The 18,733-nt window shown below is 45.9% G+C and overlaps 1 long non-coding RNA gene across 1 annotated transcript in view; it reads right to left on the bottom strand.

The window, feature by feature from the left end:
* LOC147118352 (uncharacterized) overlaps window positions 1-11,110 on the bottom strand; it is a 42,072-nt gene extending 30,962 nt beyond the window's left edge. The window contains exon 1 of the long non-coding RNA XR_015077814.1: window positions 10,968-11,110. This is a non-coding gene — a long non-coding RNA (uncharacterized LOC147118352). The remainder of the gene's footprint in view (window positions 1-10,967) is intronic.
* Window positions 11,111-18,733: the final 7,623 nt, after the last annotated feature.

Below are 18,733 nucleotides of genomic sequence, written 5' to 3'. Positions count from 1 at the left end.
TTCCCTCACTCTGTGTACAGTCCCACACTGTAACTGTGTTTATGTAGAGTTCCCTCACTCTGTACACAGTCCCACACTGTAACTGTGTTTATGTAGGACTCCCTCACTCTGTGTACAATCCCACACTGTAACTGTGATTATGTAGAGTTCCCTCACTGTGTACAGTCCCATCCTGTAACTGTTTATGTGGAGCTCCCTCAATCTGTGTACAGTCCCACACTGTAACTGTGTTTATGTAGAGCTCCCTCACTGTGTGTACAGTCCCACACTGTAACTGTGTTTATGTAGAATTCCCTCATTCTGTGTACAGTCCCACACTGTAACTGTGTTTATGTAGAGCTCCCTCACTGTGTGTACAGTCCCACACTGTAACTGTGTTTATGTAGACTACCCTCACTGTGTGTACAGTCCCACACTGTAACTGTGTTTATGTAGAATTCCCTCACTCTGTGTACAGTCCCACACTGTAACTGTGTTTATGTAGAGCACCCTCACTGTGTGCACAGTCCCACACTGTAACTGTGTTTATGTAGAGTTCCCTCACTCTGTGTACAGTCCCACACTGTAACTGTGTTTATGTAGAATTCCCTCACTCTGTGTACAGTCCCACACTGTAACTGTGTTTATGTAGAGCACCCTCACTGTGTGTACAGTCCCACACTGTAACTGTGTTTATGTAGAGTTCCCTCACTGTGTGTGCAGTCCCACACTGTAACTGTGTTTATGTAGAGTTCCCTCACTGTGTGTCCAGTCCCACACTGTAACTGTGTTTATGTAGAGTTCACTCACTGTGTGTACAGTCCCACACTGTAACTGTCTGTATGTGTGTTTATGTAGAGTTCCATCACTGTGTGTACAGTCCCACACTGTAACTGTGTTTATGTAGAGTTCCCTCAGTGTGTACAGTCCCACACTGTAACTGTGTTTATGTAGAGTTCCCTCACTCTGTGTACAGTCCCACACTGTAATGTGTTTATGTAGAGTTCCCTCACTGTGTGTACAGTCCCACACTGTAACTGTGTTTATGTAGAGTTCCCTCACTGTGTATACAGTCCCACACTGTAACTATGTTTATGTAGAGTTCCCTCACTGTGTGTACAGTCCCTCACTGTAACTGTGTTATGTAGAGTTCCCTCACTCTGCGTACAGTCCCAAACTGTAACTGTGTTTATCTAGAGTTCCGTCACTCTGTGTACAGTCCCACACTGTAAATGTGTTTATGTAGAGTTCCCTCACTCTGTGTACAGTTCCACACTGTAACTGTGTTGCTGTAGAGTTCACTCACTGTGTGTACAGTCCCACACTGTAACTGTGTTTATGTAGAGTTCCCTTACTGTGTACAGTCCCACACTGTAACTGTGTTTATGTAGAGTTCCCTCACTGTGTGTACAGTCCCACACTGTAACTGTGTTTATGTAGAGTTCCCTCACTCTGTGTACAGTCCCACACTGTAACTGTGTTTATGTAGAGTTCCCTCACTGTGTGTACAGTCCCACACTGTAACTGTGTTTATGTAGAGTTCCCTCACTGTACAGTCCCACACTGTAACTGTGTTTATGTAGAGTTCCCTCACTGTGTGTACAGTCCCACACTGTTACTGTGTTTATGTGGAGTTCCCTCACTCTGTGTGTACAGTCCCACACTGTAACTGTGTTTATGTAGAGTTCCGTCACTGTGTGTACAGTCCCACACTGTAACTGTGTTTATGTAGAGTTCCCTCACTGTGTGTACAGTCCCACACTGTAACTGTGTTTATGTAGAGTTCCCTCACTGTGTATACAGTCCCACACTGTTACTGTGTTTATGTAGAGTTCCCTCACTCTGTGTGTACAGTCCCACACTGTAACAGTGTTTATGTAGAGTTCCCTCACTGTGTGTGTACAGTCCCACACTGTAACTGTGTTTATGTAGAGTTCCCTCACTGTGTGTACAGTCCCACACTGTAACTATGTTTATGTAGAGTTCCCTCACTGTGTGTACAGTCCCACACTGTAACTGTGTTATGTAGAGTTCCCTCACTCTGCGTACAGTCCCAAACTGTAACTGTGTTTTTCTAGAGTTCCCTCACTCTGTGTACAGTCCCACACTGTAAATGTGTTTATGTAGAGTTCCCTCACTCTGTGTACAGTTCCACACTGTAACTGTGTTTATGTAGAGTTCCCTCACTCTGTGTACAGTCCCACACTGTAATTGTGTTTATGTAGAGTTCCCTCACTCTGTGTACAGTCCCACACTGTAACTGTGTTTATTTAGAGTTCCCTCACTCTGTGTACAGTCCCACACTGTAACTGTGTTTATGTAGAGTTCCCTCACTGTTTGTACAGTCCCACACTGTAACTGTGTTTATGTAGAGTTCCCTCACTGTGTGTACAGTCCCACACTGTAACAGTGTTTATGTAGAGTTCCCTCACTGTGTGTGTACAGTCCCACACTGTAACTGTGTTTATGTAGAGTTCCCTCACTGTGTACAGTCCCACACTAACTGTTTTTATGTAGAGTTCCCTCACAGTTTACAGTCCCACACTGTAACTGTGTTTATGTAGAATTCCCTCACACTGTGTACAGTCCCACACTGTAACTGTGTTTATGTGGACTACCCTCACTGTGTGTACAGTCCCACACTGTAACTGTGTTTATGTAGAGTTCCCTCACTGTGTGTACAGTCCCACACTGTAACTGTGTTTATGTAGAGTTCCCTCACTGTGTACAGTCCCACACTGTAACTGTGTTTTTGTAGAGTTCACTCACTGTGTGTACAGTCCCACACTGTATCTGTGGTTATGTAGAGTTCGCTCACTGTGTGTGCAGTCCCACACTGTAACTGTGTTTATGTAGAGTTCCCTCACTGTGTGTACAGTCCCACAATGTAACTGTGTTTATGTAGAGTTCACTCACTGTGTGTACAGTCCCACACTGTAACTGTCTGTATGTGTGTTTATGTAGAGTTCCCTCACTGTGTGTACAGTCCCACACTGTAACTGTGTTTATGAAGAGTTCCGTCACTGTGTGTACAGTCCCACACTGTAACTGTGTTTATGTAGAGTTCCCTCACTGTGTACAGTCCCACACTGTAACTGTGTTTATGTAGAGTTCCCTCACACTGTGTACAGTCCCACACTGTAACTGTGTTTATGTAGAGTTCCCTCACTCTGTGTACAGTCCCACACTTTAACTGTGTTTATGTAGAGTTCCCTCACTCTGTGTACAGTCCCACACTGTAATGTGTTTATGTAGAGTTCCCTCACTCTGTCGACAGTCCCACACTGTAACTGTCTTTATGTAGAGTTCCCTCACTCTGTGTACACTCCCACACTGTAACTTTGTTTATTTGGAGTTCGCTCACTGTGTGTACAGTCCCACACTGTAACTGTGTTTATGTAGAGTTCCCTCACTGTGTGTACAGTCCCACACTGTAACTGTGTTTATGTAGATTTCCCTCAATCTGTGTACAGTCCCACACTGTAACTGTGTTTATGTAGAGTTCCCTCACTCTGTGTACAGTCACACACTGTATCTGTGTTTATGTGGAGTTCCCTCACTCTGTGTACAGTCCCACACTGTAACTGTGTTTATGTAGAGCTCCCTCACTCTGTGTACAGTCCCACACTGTAACTGTGTTTATGTAGAGCTCCCTCACTCTGTGTACAGTCCCACACTGTAACTGTGTTTATGTAGAGTTCCCTCACTGTGTGTACAGTCCCACACTGTAACTGTGATTATGTAGAGTTCCCTCACTGTGTACAGTCCCACACTGTAACTGTGTTTATGTAGAGTTCCCTCACTGTGTGTACAGTCCCACACTGTAACTGTGTTTATGTAGAGTTCCCTCACTCTATGTACAGTCCCACACTGTATCTGTGTTTATGTAGAGTTCCCTCACTGTGTGTACAGTCCCATGCTGTAACTGTGTTTATGTAGAGTTCCCTCACTCTGTTTACAGTCCCACACTGTAACTGTGTTTCTGTCGAGTTCCCTCACTGTGTGTACAGTCGAACACTGTAACTGTGTTTATGTAGAGTTCCCTCACTGTGTACAGTCCCACACTGTAACTGTGTTTATGTAGAGTTCCCTCACTGTGTGTACAGTCCCACGCTGTAACTGTGTTTATGTAGAGTTCCCTCACTGTGTGTACAGTCCCACACTGTAACTTTGTTTATGTAGAGTTCCCTCACTGTGTGTACAGTCCCACGCTGTAACTGTGTTTATGTAGAGTTCCCTCACTCTGTGCACAGTCCCACACTGTAACTGTGTTTATGTAGAGTTCCCTCACTGTGTACAGTCCCACAATGTAACTGTGTTTATGTAGAGTTCCCTCACTGTGTGTACAGTCCCACACTGTAACTGTGTTTATGTAGAGTTCCCTCACTGTGTGTACAGTCCCACACTGTAACTGTGTTTATGTAGAGTTCCCTCACTGCGTGTACAGTCCCACACTGTAACTGTGTTTATGTAGAGTTCCCTCACTGTGTGTACAGTCCCACACTGTAACTGTGTTTATGTAGAGTTCCCTCACTCTGTGTACAGTCGCACACTGTGACTGTGTTTATGTCGAGGTCCCTCACTGTGTGTACAGTCCCACACTGTAACTGTGTTTATGTAGAGTTCCCTCACTCTGTGTACAGTCCCACACTGTAACTGTGTTTATGTGGAGTTCGCTCACTGTGTACAGTCCCACACTGTAACTGTGTTTATGCAGAGTTCCCTCAGTGTGTACAGTGCCACACTGTAACTGTGTTTATGTAGAGTTCCCTCACTGCCTGTACAGTCCCACATTGTAACTGTGTTTATGTAGAGTTCCCTCACTGTGTGTGCAGTCCCACACTGTAACTGTGTTTATGTAGAGTTCCCTCACTGTGTGTACAGTCCCACACTGTAACTGTGTTTATGTTGAGTTCCCTCACTGTGTGTACAGTCCCACACTGTAACTGTGTTTATGTAGAGTTCCCTCACTCTGTACAGTCCCACACTGTAACTGTGTTTATGTAGAGTTCCCTCACTCTGTACAGTCCCACACTGTAACTGTGTTTATGTAGAGTTCCCTCACTGTGTGTACAGCCCACACTGTAACTGTGTTTATGTAGAGTTCCCTCACTGTGTACAGTCCCTCACTGTAACAGTGTTTATGTAGAGTTCCCTCACTCTGTGTACAGTCCCACACTGTAACTGTGTTTATGTAGAGTTCCCTCACTCTGTGTACAGTCCCACACTGTAACTGTGTTTATGTAGTGTTCCCTTACTGTGTGTACAGTCCCACACTGTAACTGTGTTTACGTAGAATTCCCTCACTGTGTGTACAGTCCCACACTGTGACTGTGTTTATGTAGAGTTCCCTCAATGTGTACAGTCCCAAACTGTAACTGTGTTTATGTAGAGTTCCCTCACTGTGTGTACAGTTCCACACTGTAACTGTGTTTATGTAGAGTTCCCTCATTCTGTGTACAGTCCCACACTGTAACTGCGTTTATGTAGAGTTCGCTCACTGTGTGTACAGTCCCACACTGTAACTGTGTTTATGTAGAGTTCCCTCACTGTGTGCACAGTCCCACACTTTAACTGTGTTAATGTAGAGTTCCCGCAATGTGTGTACAGTCCCACACTGTAACTGTGTTTATGTAGAGTTCCCTCACTGTGTGTACACTCCCACACTGTAACTGTGTTTATGTAGAGTTCCCTCACTCTGTGTACAGTCCCACACTGTAACTGTGTTTATCTAGAGTTCCCTCACTTTGTGTACAGTCCCACACTGTAACTGTGTTTATGTAGAGTTCCCTCACTCTGTGTACAGTCTCACACTGTAACTGTGTTTATTTAGATTTCCCTCACTCTGTACAGTCCCACACTGTAACTGTGTTTATGTAGAGTTCCCTCACTGTGTGTACAGTCCCACACTGTAACTGTGTTTATGTAGCGTTCCCTCACTCTGTACAGTCCCACACTGTAACTGTGTTTATGTAGAGTTCCCTCACTCTGTACAGTCCCCCACTGTAACTGTGTTTATGTAGAGGTCCCTCACTCTGTGTACAGTCCCACACTGTAAGTGTGTTTATGTAGAGTTCCCTCACTGTGTGTACAGTCCCACACTGTAACTGTGTTTATGTAGAGTTCCCTCACTCTGTGTACAGTCCCACACTGTAACTGTGTTTATGTAGTGTTCCCTCACTCTGTGTGCAGTCCCACACTGTAACTGTGTTTATGTAGAGTTCCCTCACTGTGTGTACAGTCCCACACTGTAACTGTGTTTACGTAGAATTCCCTCACTGTGTGTACAGTCCCACACTGTAACTGTGTTTATGTAGAGTTCCCTCACAGTGTGTACAGTCCCACACTGTAACTGTTTATGTAGAGTTCCCTCACTGTGTGTACAGTCCCACACTGTAACTGTGTTTATGTAGTGTTCCCTCACTCTGTGTACAGTCCCTCACTGTAACTGTGTTTATGTAGAGTTCCCTCACTCTGTGTACAGTTCCACACTGTAACTGTGTTTATGTAGAGTTCCCTCACTCTGTGTACAGTCCCACACTGTAACTGTGTTTATGTAGAGCTCCCTCACTGTGTGTACAGTCCCACACTGTAACTGTGTTTATGTAGAGTTCCCTCACTGTGTGTACAGTCCCACACTGTAACTGTGTTTATGTAGAGTTCCCTCACTCTGTGTACAGTCCCACACTGTAACTGTGTTTATGTAGAGCTCCCTCACTCTGTGTACAGTCCCACACTGTAACTGTGTTTATGTAGAGCTCCCTCACTGTGTGTACAGTCCCACACTGTAACTGTTTATGTAGAGTTCCCTCACTCTGTGTACAGTCCCACACTGTAACTGTGTTTATGTAGAGTTCCCTCACTGTGTGTACAGTCCCACACTGTAACTGTGTTTATGTAGAGTTCCCTCACTCTGTACAGTCCCACACTGTAACTGTGTTTATGTAGAGTTCCCTCACTCTGTACAGTCCCACACTGTAACTGTGTTTATGTAGAGTTCCCTCACTGTGTGTACAGTCCCACACTGTAACTGTGTTTATGTAGAGTTCCCTCACTCTGTGTACACAGTCCCACACTGTAACTGTGTTTATGTAGAGGTCCCTCACTGTGTGTACAGTCCCACACTGTAACTGTGTTTATGTAGAGTTCCCTCACTGTGTACTGTCCCACACTGTAACTGTGTTTATGTAGAGTTCCCTCACTGTGTGTACAGTCCCACACTGTGACTGTGTTTATGTAGAGTTCCCTCAATGTGTACAGTCCCAAACTGTAACTGTGTTTATGTAGAGTTCCCTCACTGTGTGTACAGTTCCACACTGTAACTGTGTTTATGTAGAGTTCCCTCATTCTGTGTACAGTCCCACACTGTAACTGTGTTTATCTAGAGTTCCCTCACTGTGTGTACAGTCCCACACTGTAACTGTGTTTATGTAGAGTTCCCTCACTTTGTGTACAGTCCCACACTGAAACTGTGTTTATGTAGAGTTCCCTCACTGTGTGTACAGTCCCACACTGTAACTGTGTTTATGTAGAGTTCCCTCACTGTGTGTACTGTCCCACACTGTAACTGTGTTTATGTAGAGTTCCCTCACTGTGTGTACACTCCCACACTGTAACTGTGTTTATGTAGAGTTCCCTCACTCTGTGTACAGTGCCACACTGTAACTGTGTTTATGTAGAGTTCCCTCACTCTGTGTACAGTCTCACACTGTAACTGTGTTTATGTAGATTTCCCTCACTCTGTACAGTCCCACACTGTAACTGTGTTTATGTAGAGTTCCCTCACTGTGTGTACAGTCCCACACTGTAACTGTGTTTATGTAGAGTTCCCTCACTGTGTGTACAGTCCCACACTGTAACTGTGTTTATGTAGAGTTCCCTCACTGTGTGTACAGTCCCACACTGTAACTGTGTTTATGTAGAGTTCCCTCACTGTATACAGTCCCACACTGTAACTGTGTTTATGTAGAGTTCCCTCACTGTGTGTACAGTCCCACACTGTAACTGTGTTTATGTAGCGTTCCCTCACTCTGTACAGTCCCACACTGTAACTGTGTTTATGTAGAATTCCCTCACTCTGTACAGTCCCACACTGTAACTGTGTTTATGTAGAGGTCCCTCACTCTGTGTACAGTCCCACACTGTAAGTGTGTTTATGTAGAGTTCCCTCACTGTGTGTACAGTCCCACACTGTAACTGTGTTTATGTAGAGTTCCCTCACTGTGTGTACGGTCCCACACTGTAACTGTGTTTACGTAGAATTCCCTCACTCTGTGTACAGTCCCACACTGTAACTGTGTTTATGTAGAGCTCCCTCACTGTGTGTACAGTCCCACACTGTAACTGTGTTTATGTAGAGTTCCCTCATTCTGTGTACAGTCCCACACTGTAACTGTGTTTATCCAGAGTTCCCTCACTGTGTGTACAGTCCCACACTGTAACTGTGTTTATGTAGAGTTCCCTCATTCTGTGTGCAGTCCCACACTGTAACTGTGTTTATCTAGAGTTCCCTCACTGTGTGTACGGTCCCACACTGTAACTGTGTTTATGTAGAGTTCCCTCACTCGATGTACAGTCCCACACTGTAACTGTGTTTATGTAGAGTTCCCTCACTGTGTGTACAGTCCCACACTGAAACTGTGTTTATGTAGAGTTCCCTCACTCTGTGTACAGTCCCACACTGTAACTGTGTTTATGTAGAGTTCCCGCACTGTGTGTACCTTCCCACACTGTAACTGTGCTTATGTAGAGTTCCCTCATTCTGTGTACAGTCCCACACTGTAACTGTGTTTATCTAGAGTTCCCTCACTGTGTGTACAGTCCCACACTGTAACTGTGTTTATGTAGAGTTCCCTCACTGTGTGTACAGTCCCACACTGTAACTGTGTTTATGTAGAGTTCCCTCACTGTGTGCACAGTCCCACACTTTAACTGTGTTTATGTCGAGTTCCCGCAATGTGTGTACAGTCCCACACTGTAACTGTGTTTATGTAGAGTTCCCTCACTGTGTGTACACTCCCACACTGTAACTGTGTTTATGTAGAGTTCCCTCACTCTGTGTACAGTGCCACACTGTAACTGTTTATGTAGAGTTCCCTCACTCTGTGTACAGTCCCACACTGTAACTGTGTTTATCTAGAGTTCCCTCACTTTGTGTACAGTCACACACTGTAACTGTGTTTATGTAGAGTTCCCTCACTCTGTGTACAGTCCCACACTGTAACTGTGTTTATGTAGAGTTCCCTCACTCTGTGTACAGTCTCACACTGTAACTGTGTTTATGTAGATTTCCCTCACTCTGTACAGTCCCACACTGTAACTGTGTTTATGTAGAGTTCCCTCACTGTGTGTACAGTCCCACACTGTAACTGTGTTTATGTAGAGTTCCCTCACTCTGTGTACAGTCTCACACTGTAACTGTGTTTTTGTAGAGTTCCCTCACTGTGTACAGTCCCACACTGTAACTGTGTTTATGTAGAGTTCCCTCACTGTGTGTACAGTTCCACACTGTAACTGTGCTTATGTAGAGTTCCCTCACTGTGTGTACAGTCCCACACTGTAACTGTGTTTATGTAGAGTTCCCTCACTGTGTGTACAGTCCCACACTGTAACTGTGTTTATGTAGAGTTCCCTCACTCTGTGTACAGTCCCACACTGTAACTGTGTTTATGTAGAGCTCCCTCACTGTGTGTACAGTCCCACACTGTAACTGTGTTTATGTAGAGTTCCCTCATTCTGTGTACAGTCCCACACTGTAACTGTGTTTATCCAGAGTTCCCTCACTGTGTGTACAGTCCCACACTGTAACTGTGTTTATGTAGAGTTCCCTCATTCTGTGTGCAGTCCCACACTGTAACTGTGTTTATCTAGAGTTCCCTCACTGTGTGTACGGTCCCACACTGTAACTGTGTTTATGTAGAGTTCCCTCACTCGATGTACAGTCCCACACTGTAACTGTGTTTATGTAGAGTTCCCTCACTGTGTGTACAGTCCCACACTGTAACTGTGTTTATGTAGAGCTCCCTCACTGTGTGTACAGCCCCACACTATAACTGTGTTTATGTAGAGTTCCCTCACTGTGTGTACAGTCCCACACTGTAACTGTGTTTATGTAGAGTTCCCTCACTCTGTGTACAGTCCCTCACTGTAACTGTGTTTATGTAGAGTTCCCTCACTCTGTGTACAGTCCCACACTGTAACTGTGTTTATGTAGAGGTCCCTCACTGTGTGTACAGTCCCACACTGTAACTGTGTTTATGTAGAGTTCCCTCACTCTGTGTACAGTCCCACACTGTAACTGTGTTTATGTCGAGTTCCCTCACTGTGTGTACAGTCCCACACTGTAACTGTGTTTATGTAGAGTTCCCTGACTGTGTGTACAGTCCCACACTGTAACTGTGTTTATGTCGAGTTCCCTCACTGTGTGTGCAGTCCCACACTGTAACTGTGTTTATGTAGAGTTCCCTCACTGTGTGTACAGTCCCACACTGTAACTGTGTTTATGTCGAGTTCCCTCACTCTGTACAGTCTCACACTGTAACTGTGTTTATGTAGAGTTCCCTCACTGTGTGTACAGTCCCACACTGTTACTGTGTTTATGTAGATTTCCCTCACTGTGTGTACAGCCCCACACTATAACTGTGTTTTCGTAGAGTTCCCTCACTCTGTGTACAGTCCCACACTGTAACTGTGTTTATGTAGAGTTCCCTCACTGTGTGTACAGTCACACACTGTAACTGTGTTTACGTAGAGTTCCCTCACTGTGTACAGTCCCACACTGTAACTGTGTTTATGTAGAGTTCCCTCACTGTGTGTACAGTCCCACACTGTAACTGTGTTTATGTAGAGTTCCCTCACTCTGCGTACAGTCCCACACTGTAACTGTGTTTACGTAGAGTTCCCCAATCCATCCTTTTGGTAAAGTGATCAACACCTTCTACCTGAGAAGATAAAATTCTCTGTACAAGAACACAATTTCTTATACACACCTTCCTGAGGACGTGTTTATCGGGAGAGTTTTGAACGTTAGTTGCAGGTTGGTGACTGTTCTGAGATGAGGACCAAGTCTCGATGCTGGAGACCTTTTGCCCATTAGTTTCGGTTCTGCCAATCTGGCCCCTTTTGGTAAATATAAACCTGTTTGTTGGTGCAAAGGACAGAATCAGAACTGTATTTCCATATCTAAAGCATCGTGCTTATTCTTTTTAGTAACAAGGTCCCTCTGGGAGGTCCCCCTGCTCAGATTAAGCCTGCTTGTGAAATCTGAGAGGAAGTGTAAGGAGAAGGAACTAATCTCGATGTTATCGCTGAGTTTCGGACATCTGTCAAGTATTAATAACAAATAGTCACTGTGCTTCTAGTAAACCGAGGGCGGCTCATTGAGGGGTTTATGAAGCTTTCATTCAGCGTTAATGTCAACACCTAAACCTGCCAGTTTTCTGTTAGACATAAAGCAAACACTCCACATTCCTGCCACTCCCTCTACACTGTCCCAGCAAACACTCCCAGGGGAGGTACAGCACAGGTTAGATACAGAGTAAAGTTCCCTCTACACTGTCCCATCAAACACACCCAGGGCAGGTACAGCATGGGTGAGATACAGAGTAAAGCTCCCTCTACACTGTCCCATCAAACACTCCCAGGGCAGGTACAGCACGGGTTAGATACAGAATAAAGCTCCCTCTACACTGTCCCATCAAACACTCCCAGGGCAGGTACAGCATGGGTTAGATACAGAGTAAAGCTCCCTCTACACTGTCCCATCAAACACTCCCAGAGCAGGTACAGCACGGGTTAGATACAGAGTAAAGCTCCCTCTACACTGTCCCATCAAACACTCCCAGGGCAGGTACAGCATGGGTTAGATACAGAGTAAAGCTCCCTCTACACTGTCCCATCAAACACTCCCAGGGCAGGTACAGGACGGGTTATATACAGAGTAAAGCTCCCTCTACACTGGCCCATCAAACACTCCCAGGGCAGGTACAGCATGGGTCAGATACAGAGTAAAGCTCCCTCTACACTGTCCCATCAAACACTCCCAGGGCAGGTACAGCACGGGTAAAATACAGAGTAAAGCTCCCTCTACACTGTCCCATCAAACACTCTCAGAGCAGGTACAGCACGGGTTAGATACAGAGTAAAGCTCCCTCTACACTGTCCCAGCAAACACTCCCAGGGCAGGTACAGCATGGGTTAGATACAGAGTAAAGCTCCCTCTACACTGTCCCATCAAACACTCCCAGAGCAGGTACAGCACGGGTTAGATACAGAGTAAAGCTCCCTCTACACTGTCCCATCAAACACTCCCAGGGCAGGTACAGCATGGGTTAGATACAGAGTAAAGCTCCCTCTACACTGTCCCATCAAACACTCCCAGGGCAGGTACAGGACGGGTTATATACAGAGTAAAGCTCCCTCTACACTGGCCCATCAAACACTCCCAGGGCAGGTACAGCATGGGTCAGATACAGAGTATAGCTCCCTCTACACTGTCCCATCAAACACTCCCAGGGCAGGTACAGCACGGGTTAGATACAGAGTAAAGCTCCCTCTACACTGTCCCATCAAACACTCCCAGGGCAGGTACAGCACGGGTTAGATACAGAGTAAATCTCCCTCTACACTGTCCCATCAAACACTCCCAGGGCAGGTACAGCACGGGTTAGATACAGAGTAAAGCTCCCTCTACACTGTCCCATCAAACACACCCAGGGGAGGTACAGCACGGGTTAGATACACAGTGAAGCTCCCTCTACACTGTCCCATCAAACACTCCCAGGGCAGGTACAGCACAGGTTAGATACAGAGTAATGCTCCCTCTACACTGTCCCATCAAACACTCCCAGGGCAGGAATAGCACGGGTTAGCTACAGAGTAAAGCTCCCTCTACACTGTCCCATCAAACACTCTCAGGGCAGGTACAACATGGGTTAGATACAGAGTAAAGCTCCCTCTACACTGTCCAATCAAACACTCCCAGGGCAGGTACAGGACGGGTTAGATACAGAGTAAAGCTCCCTCTACACTGTAATATTGTAGATTGATTGAAGAGGCTGTGGCTCTTTTCTCTGGAGGAAATTTGGACGTGTTGGCTTCATGTGTAACAGCCAACTGACAGAGTTAAATGTTCGAATGAAAACTTCATAAACATTTCCAGAAAAGAGAAAGCCGAGGAGTAACCTGAACGATGTCTTTAAGGTTATGAAAGGATTTGATAGGTTAGACGTAGAGGAGGTGTTTCTACTCGAGAGGGAGACCAGATCTAGGGTCATCAATATAAGAGAGTCACTAATAAATCCACTAGGAAATTCAGGAGAAACTTCTTTACACAGAGAGCGGGCAAAATGTGGAACTTGTTGCCACATGGAGAAGTTGAGGTAAATAGCATAGATGCATTTAAGGGGAAGCTCAATAAACAAATCAGGAAGAAAGAATGGAAGGATATGTTGATAGGCTGAGATGAAGAGGGGCGAGAGGAGGCTCGTGTGGTACATAAGCACTGACGTGGAACCGTTGGGTAGAACAGCCTGTTTCTGTGCTGTACACTCTATGGGCTAGAAGTTGGCCTTCTTTGCACCTCCCATTATCGCCTCTGCAGGGCTCGGCGAAAGAAACGACCCCCGTGAAATTCAATGGGTGGTGGGGGGGGCGGTGTAGGTAGCGCCGGCGTTAACATTTACCGCCTCGATCTCCTGCACCCCGGAGATTGTGACGTCATCCGGTGCACATCGCCCTGTTACCGCCCCGGATCCTAAATTCTCTTCCACCCCCTGGATCTTTGCCGGGCATCAACAACGGCAGCTGCAGGTGGCGTTGTGACCTCGGCCAGCCGCTTGGGGAGCGGTAATTAAAGGGATTGGTGGTCAGGTAGGCCCACATTTTTTTCTCACCCATTTGTGCTGTTTTTTAAAATTTTTCATTGCCGCGATTGATCAGCCCTGCACTCTCTTTGAGCGCTTGGGGCTGCTCCTCGTGGATCCCGTCGCCGACCCATCCCCAGCCTTACCTTTAACTGCTGCGATCATTGGTGCTTCCCTTTAAGGGAGGGAAGGAGTCTGCGAATCTAGCGGTGCTGCACAGAACTTTGATCAGCGCTCTGCCGATACCGCCCCCATCACTCCCTTTAGCGCTCTCAGGGAAGTAGTAGCGCTTGATTTAACTCTCCAATTCCCTGCTGGAGCGCTACAACTGAATTTCGCGGGAGCCTCTCATCATTAGCGCCTGGCGATAATCTTTCCGCTTCTGATGTTTTAGCGCCCCGAACGTGGCTATAATGAATTTCTCCCCCTATGTAATTCTCCGTAACACCAAACATTCATAGGGCAGGATCAGCATGGGTTAGATACAGAGTAAAGATCCCTCTGCACCATCCCATCAAACACTCCCAGGGCAGGTACAGCACGGGGTTAGATACAGAGTAAAGCTCCCTCTACACCATCCCATCAAACACTCCCAGGACACATGCAGCATGGGTTAGATACAGAGTAAAGCTCCCTGTACACTGTCCCAACAAACACTCCCAGGGCAGGTACAGCACAGGTTAGATACAGAATAAAGCTCCCTCTGCACTGTCCCATCAAACACTCCCAGGGCAGGTACAGCACGGGTTAGATACAGAGTAAAGTTCCCTCTACACGTCCCATCAAACACTCCCAGGGCAGGTACAGCACAGGTTAGATACAGAATAAAGCTCCCTCTACACTGTCCCATCAAACACTCCCAGGGCAGGCACAGCACGGGTTAGATACAGTGTAAAGCTCCCTCTACACTGTCCCATCAAACACTCCCAGGGCAGGTACAGGACGGGTTATATACAGAGTAAAGCTCCCTCTACACTGTCCCATCAAACACTCCCAGGGCAGGCACAGCACGGGTTAGATACAGAGTAAAGCTCCCTCTACACTGTCCCATCAAACACTCCCAGGGCAGGCACAGCACGGGTTAGATACAGAGTAAAGCTCCCTCTACACTGTCCCATCAAACACTCCCAGGGCAGGTACAGCACGGGTTAGATACAGTGTAAAGCTCCCTCTACACTGTCCCATCAAACACTCCCAGGGCAGGCACAGCACGGGTTAGATACAGTGTAAAGCTCCCTCTACACTGTCCCATCAAACACTCCCAGGGCAGGTACAGCACGGGTTAGATACAGAGTAAAGCTCCCTCGACACTGTCCCATCAAACACTCCCAGGAAAACAACAGCATGGAATATATACAACGTCAAGCTCACTCTGCACGTCCCCATCAAACACTCCCAGGGCAGGGAAGGTGGTGGTGAGCCTCCTTCTTGAACCGCTGCAGTCCGTGTGGTGAAGGTACTCCCACAGTGCTGTTAGGGAGGGAATGCCAGGATTTTGACCCAGTGACGATGAAGGATTGGCGATATACCTCTAAATTAGGATGTTGTGTGACTTGGAGGGGAACTTGGAGGTGATGGTGTTCCCATGCATCTGCTGCCCTTGTCCTTCTAGGTGGAAGGGGTTGCGGGGTTGGGAGGTGCTGCTGAAGAAGCCTTGGCGAGTTGCTGCAGTGCATCTTGTAGATGGTACACACTGCAGCCACAGTGCGCCGGTGGTGGAGGGAGTGAATGTTTAAGGTGGTGGATGGGGTGCCAATTAAGCAGGCTGCTTGGTCCTGGATGGTCGAGCTTCTTGAGTGTTGTTGCATTCATCCAGGCAAGTGGAGAGTATTCCATCACACTCCTTACTTGTGCCTTGTAGATGGTGGAAAGGCTTTGGGGAGTCAGGAGGTGAGACACTCGCGGCAGAATGCCTAGCCTCTGACCTGCTCTTGTTGCCACAGTAGTTATGTGGCTGGTCCAGTTAAGTTTCTGGTTAATGGTGACCCCCAGGATGTTGATGGTGGGGGATTCAGTGATGGGAATGCCATTGAATGTCAAGGGGCGGTGGTTAGACTCTCGCTTGTTGGAGATAGTCATTGCCTGGTACTTCTGTGTTGCTCAAAGTGGTAGTTTTTAAGGACAATCTTAAAGGAGGAGAAAGAGGTAGAGAGGCGGAGAGGTTTAGGGAGGGAATTCCAGTGCTGAGGGACTAGACGACTGAAGCACGGCTGCCAATGTTGGGGCGAAGGAAGTGGGGGATGGACAAGCGGCTAGAATTTGAGGAATGCAGAAATCTCAGAGGGTTGTAGAGTTGGAAGAGATTACAGAGATAGGGAGGGGCGAGGCCATGGAGGGATTTGAACACGAGGATGAGAATTTTAGAATGGAGGTGTTGGTGGACCAGTAGCCAATGTAAAGTTTATGCAGGGTGGAAGATGAGAAGCTGACCAGGAGACCATTGGAATAGTTGAGTCTGAAGGTAACAGAAATATGGAGGAAGATTTCAGCAGCAGGTAAGTTGAGGAAGGGGTGGAGAAGGGCGATGTTACGGAGGTGGAAGTAGGCGGAGACTTTGAACAAATGGCGGAGACTTTCAACAAATATTTTGTATCGGTCTTAGAAACATAGACACAGAAACATAGAAAAATAGGAGAAGGCCATTCGGCCCTTTGAGTCTGCTCCGCCATTCAATATGATCATGGCTGGTCCTCCACTCAATACCATATTCCTGCTCTCTCCCCATACCCCTTGATGCCTTTTGTGTTTAGAAATCTATCTATCTCCTTCTTAAATATATTCAGTGACTTGGCCTCCACAGCCTTCTGTGGTAGAGAATTCCACAGGTTCACCACCCTCTGAGTGAAGAAATTTCTCCTCATCTCAGTCCTAAATGTCCTACCCTGTATCCTGAGACTGTGACCCCTCGTTCTAGACCCCTCAGCCAGTCAGTCTAGCCCTGTCAGAATTTTATACATTTCAATGAGATCCCCTCTCATTCTTCTAAACTCTAGTGAATACAGGCCTAGTCGATCCAATCTCTCCTCATACGACAGTCCTGCCATCCCAGGAATCAGTCTGGTGAACCTTCGCTGCACTCCCTCTATGGCAAGTATATCCTTTCTTAGCTAAGGAGACCAAAACTGCACACAGTACTCCAGGTGTGGTCTCACCAAGGCCCTGTATAACTGTAGTAAGACATCCTTGCTCCTGTACTCAAATCCTCTTACAATGAAGGCCAACATACCATTTGACTGCCTAACTGCTTGCTGCACCTGCATGTTTGCTTTCAGTGACTGGTGTACAAGAACACCCAGGTCCCTTTGTACATCAACATTTCCCAATCTATCACCATTTAAATAATACTCTGCCTTTCTCTTTTTCCTGCCGAAGTGGATAACTTCACATTTATCCACATTATACTGCATCTGCCATGTATTTGCCCACTCACTCAACTTGTCTAAATCGTCTTGAAGTCTCTTTGCATCCTCCTCACAACTCACAATCCCACCTAGTTTCGTGTCATCAGCAAACTTGGAAATATTACATTTGGTTCCCTCATCCAAATCATTGATCTATATTGTGAATAGCTGGGGCCCAAGCACTGATCCCTGGGGTACCCCACTAGTCACTGCCTGTCACCCCGAAAAAGACCCATTTATTCCTACTCTGTTTCCTGTCTGTTAACCAATTTTCAATCCAGTACATTACCCCCAATCCCATGTGCTTTAATTTTGCACACTAACCTCTTATGTGGGACTTTATCAAAGGCCTTCTGAAAATCGAAATACATCACAGCCACTGGTTCTCCCTTATCTATTCTACCAGTTACATCCTCAAAAAACTCCAGTAGGTTTGTCAAACACGAGTTCCCTTTCATAAATCCATGTTGACTTTGTCTAATCCCGTTGATATTTTCTAAGTGTCCTGTTATCACATCCTTTATAATATACTCTAGCATTTTCCCTACTGCTGCTGTTAGGCTAACCGGTCTGTAGTTCCCTGTTTTCTCTCTCCCTCCTTTGCCACCCTTCAATCTGCAGGAACTGTTCCATAACCTATAGAATTTTGGAAGATGACAACCAATAGCTGGTAATTGTGCTTTTTCATTTTGGAGAATCAATGAAAACTATTACCTTAAGCTTTTACCTTAACCAACTATTTCCATGGCTACCTCTTTTAGTGCTCTGGGATGCAGATTATCAGGCCCTGGGGATTTATCAGCTTTCAGTCCCATTAATTTCTCCAGCACTATTTTTTTACTAATACTAATTTCCTTTAATTCCTCCTTCTCACTCACCCTTGGTTCCCTAGCATTTCTGGGAAGTTATTTGTGTCCTCTTCTGTGAAGACAGAACCAAAGTATTTGTTTAATTACTCTGCCATTTCCTTGTTCCCCATTATAAATTCTCCCATTTCTGACTGTAAGGTACCTACATTTGTCTTCACTAACCTTTTTCTTTTTACATACTTGTAGAAGCTTTTACAGTCCGCTTTTATGTTCCTTGCAAGTTTACTCTCCTACTCTATTTTTCCCCTCTTAATCAAACTCTAAACTGCTCCCAATCCTCAGGCTTGCTACTTTTTCTGGCAACTTTATATGATTCCTCTTTGGATCTAATAATATCCTTAATTTATTTTGTTAGCCTGGTTGGGCCGCTTTTCCTTTTGTGTTTTTTGCACCAGAAAGGAATGTATAACTGTTGCAATTCATGCATTCATTCCTTAAATGTTAGCCATTGCCTATCCACCGTCATGCCTTTTTAATGAAGCTCCCCAATCTATCATAGCCAACTCACTCCTCATACCTTCGTAGTTTCCTTTGTTTAGATTTAGGACCCTAGTTTCGGATTGGACTTCTTCACTTTCCATCTTAATGAAGAATTCTATCATGATATGGTCACTTTTCCCTA

The sequence above is a fragment of the Somniosus microcephalus genome, chromosome 4 (assembly GCF_052327205.1).
Source record: "Somniosus microcephalus isolate GS21.2 chromosome 4, FLI_Smic_1.0, whole genome shotgun sequence".
NCBI lineage: Eukaryota > Metazoa > Chordata > Chondrichthyes > Squaliformes > Somniosidae > Somniosus > Somniosus microcephalus.
Note: the sequence above shows the minus strand (reverse complement) of the source record. Positions and strands in the feature narration are given on the sequence as shown.